General features: G+C 52.4%; 1 protein-coding gene across 1 annotated transcript in view; it reads left to right on the plus strand.

The window, feature by feature from the left end:
- Positions 1-5,171, plus strand: part of RAB11FIP3 (RAB11 family interacting protein 3) — a 74,886-nt gene that overhangs the window by 1,459 nt on the left and 68,256 nt on the right. The window lies entirely within an intron of this gene.

Below are 5,171 nucleotides of genomic sequence, written 5' to 3' on the forward strand. Positions count from 1 at the left end.
GGGGGTCCGGCTGGGCAGGGGGGCCAGCCGGGGAGGGGGGGCTGCTCCTGCCCCCCTTGCTGGCACCTCACTGGCCGTGGATCACCTCCGTAACGGGGAGCATCCCTGCCCATGGCACGGGGTTGGAACGAGGTGATCCTTAAGGGCCTTTCCAACCCCAGCCGTTCCGTGGTTCCCTGCTACCACGCTTATCCCGGGTTTGACAACCTGAATGTGTATTTTTTCCCCCCTTTCCGTTGCTTTGTGCCCTGGCGAGCCGGTGTTCCCCGGCAGCAGATCAGAGGCGATGTAATTTGAAGCTGCCTGGGCTGACCCAAAATGGAGCAAGCTCCGGCAGCGCTCACCAGGGGATGGAGATGGATTTGTTGGTGTTTCATGCACTGGCCTGGGCTGGCATCGCTAGCAGGAAAAAAGGATTTTTTTTTTTTTTAAGGTGTGCAGGTATTGCTGTGAAGTTTCCCTTTGCCTGCCCAGATCTGCTCTCGTTCTCCCTCCGTGGCTGCTGCGCGGGTATTTAAGTGCCATGACAAAGCAAATCATCTGTGAAGGAGGCTTTTGGTGGAGGAGGGCTTTTCATCCCTGTCCTCCTGCTAGGAACACCTCTCAAAGATAAAACAAAGGCCTTTATTTTAGAAAAACAGCCGTGCAAAGTGGAGATAGGGAACTTCTTTGTGTTGCTGGTGAGGGCACTGTGTGTGCAGAGGGTGTCAAGGTGTGAGCACAGGTACCTGTGCCAGGAGAGAGGCTTTATTCATAAATCCTCTGTTCTGCACTGCCCTGCCGTGGGCTGGGCTCTCTGTGCCCCCCCCGTGTCCCACTGCTGGCCCCAGCAGAGGAAGCAGGAGCAGACAGCCCACAGAGGCTCCCGAGCCCTGCACACGGGTGCCACTTCCCCGGGGGACTGTTTGCCTTCGTGTCCCTTGGCGTGGAGCAGCCCAAGGACGCGGGGAATGGGGACAGGCAGGTGGCTCTGGGCTGTGCAGCTTGGCCCGGCAGCGCCGGCGTGGGGATGGTGCCAGAGCTCCAGAGCGGCCTTGCTGAGCCTGGAAAACACTTTCAGAACATGGCCTGGGGAGTGGCTGTGGGCTGTTAAGGTCACCCCAAAGCTCAGCAGGGTGTCCCCAGAGGTTTTGGGCTGCTGGCCTGTGTCCGTCCATATGGATCCATCTGGGAGAAGGGGCTCTCTGCAGGCTCCGTGTTCCTTGCTGCTGAGCACAGCTAATGCTGCCTGTGCTGCCATAAATGATGCTTTTAAAACCCATTTCTCATCTGCAAGAGGCTGGTACAGGCAGCTCTTGGCATGCAGAACAGCTGGGTGCTGGTACAGTGAGTGCTGAGTACCTTGGGGAGGTTGGTGTGGCAATGCCTGAGCCAACAGGTCCTGGGCACTCCAGGGGACTGGCAAAGGAGGAGGAGTGATGCCTGTGGTGCAAGAGGACTTGGTGTGAGTCTGCAGCTGAGAAAAGACCAGGGCACACTGAGGGAGAAGGAGAAGGGGTTGGTGGTGGGGTCCATAAGCTCCCAGCAGATCATAGAATCACAGAATATCCTGGGCAGGAAGGGTCCCACAGGGATCATCCACTCCAGCCCCTGGCCCTGCACAGACACCTCAACAGCCCCACCCTGGGCATCCCTGGCAGAGCTGTCCAAATGCTCCTGGAGCTCTGGCAGCCTCGGGGCCGGGACCATTCCCTGGGGAGCCTCTGGGGGAAGAACCTTTCCCTGATATCCAACCTAAACTCCCCTGATGCGTGGAGTAATAAAGAGAGGAGCTCTGGGGAAGTTTCCTGACCTATTTTGCGTGAAGCAGCCAGAACTTGGGCCTAAAGTGGGTCTTTTGGAAAACGGAGATCCAGCTCAGGTGGAATTGAAAGGGGAGGAATATCCCCAGTGGGTAAAACAGTGTTAAGGTGACTACATGGGAGCCTCGAGGTGTAAATAAAGGTTGTGCCACAACCAGAACTGGGATACTGTGAGAGAGGGGCCGGGGTTTGATGGCTGGCTGGATAATCACAAAGGTATCGCAGCAATCAGCAGGCAGTTAACGAGGAACAAATTCCAGCCCTCTTGCTGGAGGTACCTGCTTCCCTTTTTCCTCCCCTCCTTCCTCCTGCCTGCTGCCCACAGGGCTGGGTTCATAGTGGTGGAACAAATGGCTAAGTTGAAGCACCACAAGCAGCTGATTCCCGAGGCTGGAGAGGGCTGAAGGGTTAAGGAGAGCCTCTGTGTGTGTGTGTGTGTATCCACACGGATGAGGAGCTGGAGAGCAGCAAGTGTTGTCTTTAGCGCTCACTCAAACACCAGAGGCATTCATGGGCTGCTGAGCTGAGCGCTGTCAGCTCGTTTGGCTGCAACAATTATTAGCTAAATGTCAAAGGGAAGGCACCAGCTGGCATTTATTCCATAAACACGATGGGATTGTGGATTTCTGGTCGGAAGAATTGGGTCTTTTTCTCTCCGTGGGGATAAAAAAATGGGATTGGGATGGTGTTTTGCTTAAAGTTGGAAGGCTGACTGGGAGAGCTCCGGGGTTGTGGTGCTGGGATGGGGAAGAGGCAAAGATAAAGACAGTTTGTTTTGCTCTGCAGCGATAACAGTTGATAGGGATTGAGGCTCTGGCCAGGAGCTTCATCTTCAAAGGGGTGATGAGAGGATGGTGCTGGGGGTGACACCTGAGCCAGAGGTGGCCTTGAGCAGGGAAGGGACAGCCTTGGGATGGTCCTCCCACAGCCTGTCCCAGGAGGATGTTTGTCCAACGTGGATTGTTCTGCCACTTGAAAAGCTCACACGGACCCCTGATGTGTTCCATGGACTTGCAAACAGGATTTGGGACAGAAAAGTCTTGAGGACAACTTGATTTTTTCACCCCTGGACTGCTTACAAACCACCTGTGAGGCAGCTGCCAGCGGTGGTGTGTTTTTATTGTCTCCTTTCCCTCCCCTTTCTCCCTGCGTTTCTCTGGCATCTGATGCTCCCTGGAGCCACTGGCTGGGACGGAAGGATGGAGTAAGATTGGCTTAAACAGTGAGCAGGGAGGTGGGGACACACTTTTATGTCACCTAGCAAAGCAGGAGGGGTTGTGTCTTGCACTTCTGGGGGTTGCACAGAACCTAAGGCCGTTGTGCAAGCACTTTGGGTTTAAATTTAGCTTTGAAATTTAATGTTTTGTGTCTTGCCCGCTGTACCCTTGCACTGTGTCTGGCTGGCTGAGGTGACAGAGCCCAAGCCTTTTCTCTCTGGATTGATTTCCAGCAGGCTCAGAGGAGAATGGATTGTTTGTAAGGCTGAGGACAAGCATCCTGCTGGCACCTTGGGTTGTTTTTCCTTTTTTGTTTTGATCTAACAGACAATTGGAGAAGGAAAAGCCTCTTGCACCACATGATCTCGCTGCCTTGGCTCAATTAAGAGAAATCCCAGAGTTTGTCTAACCTACTTCCAAAGGCTCAAAGGGATCTTCAGCCCTTTTTTTCTTCCTCTTGATGATCAGTTTGAGCTTCATTTCAGTGTGATTTGTTTTGCTTTCTTTAACATTTCCATCCCTCAATACCTGCCCTGCCACCACATCAGCTCATCCTCAGCTGAGCTCTCCATATTCAGCTTTTACCTTTCCCTCAGGGGATGGTTTATGAAGGGTTTTATCAGGTTTGTTGTACTTTTCTCAGTCTCTTGGAATGGGGTGCCCAGCCTGAGCTGAGAGCTGCAGAACAAATCCCATTTTGGGGCTGGCAGGGATCACTCCAGACTGCAGCTGCAAAAATCCTGCAGTTGGTTTTTAGTTTTGAATAAAACAATGTGAAAATCTGGCAATTCGTTTCTGTAATGAAGTCTGGATAGTGTCAAACTGCAGCTTTTTAGTGGTTTCCCCCCCCATGGTGATGCCAGGCTGGCTTTTCCTGCTCCCCTCGGATGGATCCCTTGGGAATTGTGTTCCTGGATCCAGTGCTTCCTCCTTCCATCTCCCCTGGCGATGCTGACATTGCATCTGATTTTGGATGTCGTCCCTCTTCCCCTTGGTTTTCTCCCACTTCCCCCAGATTTTTGTGAAATCTGATAGTCCGAATCTCTGTCATGAGGAAACCTCAATTACTATTATTATTTTTCATTTTCTCATGGTTCTTAGCCAGTTTGAGCAGAGGAAATGCTGGTTTTATGAAGAGATTTCTAAATTTACCTATCAGGGTTTCACAGGCAAGTGAGGCTTAAATTGCCTCCAACTGTGTTGCTGCTGCTGCACCTTCCAGAGGCTTTAACTGCTGTTTAACTTCATAGAATATCCAGGTTTGGAAGGATCATCAGGTCCAGCTCCTGGAATTTTGTTTCTGCTGTGGAAGGGGGCTGGGATGGCAGTGGGGGATGCTCTGGGTCTGCAGTAGGTGCCTGTGGACACCCCTGTGGGCTTTGGAACAGCAACAAATCTGAAATATTCTGCTTGCTTTGACCAAGGGCCCAGTTTTTTCCCCCCAAAGAAAATCATGGCAGGGAATTTGTGGGTTTTGGAGGATTGGGTGGGAGCCCTTTCCTCGCCTCCTCCCTCTCCTCCTCCCTCTCCTCCCTCTTCAAAGGGCTTTTACCACCATCAATAAATAACAGGTCTGTGTGCTCCAGGAGCTCCAAGACAGGAGTTTTTCTTTCTCTCTCAGAGAGGAAAACGCTTCCAAGCCAACATATTTTGTGTAATTTTGGGTGAGGTGCTGGCTGGTTTGCAAATTCCATTTTCAGCTTGCTTGATTCACTTATAAATATCCCAAAAGCCTCTGAGGAAGAGACGATTCCTGTGCTCCCGGGTTTTTTTTGCTGCTCCTGCTCGGGTTTGGCATTAAGCTCCTGGGAGGCCTCCTGGGAATGGTGGGAAGGGCTGGGAGCAGATCAGAGCCCGGGCAGAGCTCTCTGGTGCTGTTTTTGTGGCTGGAATCAGATGGATGGATGGCTTATCCTGGCCTGTGAATGCTCAAAGGCTGGGTTTGTCTGTGTGGGCTGGGAGGAGGGTGCTGCTGGTAATTTTATCCCAGCTACCAGTTTATTAAATCAACCTTTTTATTCTGCCCTGCTCCCTCAGGTTGAGAGTGCAGTGAGTGAGGAGTGGGTTTTTGGGAGAGGGACTTTGGACAAGGGTCTGGAGGGACAGGACACAGGGAATGGCTTCCCAGTGCCAGAGGGCAGGGATGGATGGG

The sequence above is a fragment of the Corvus brachyrhynchos genome, unplaced genomic scaffold (genome assembly GCF_000691975.1).
Source record: "Corvus brachyrhynchos isolate BGI_N302 unplaced genomic scaffold, ASM69197v1 scaffold58, whole genome shotgun sequence".
In the NCBI taxonomy this organism is placed as follows: Eukaryota; Metazoa; Chordata; class Aves; order Passeriformes; family Corvidae; genus Corvus; species Corvus brachyrhynchos.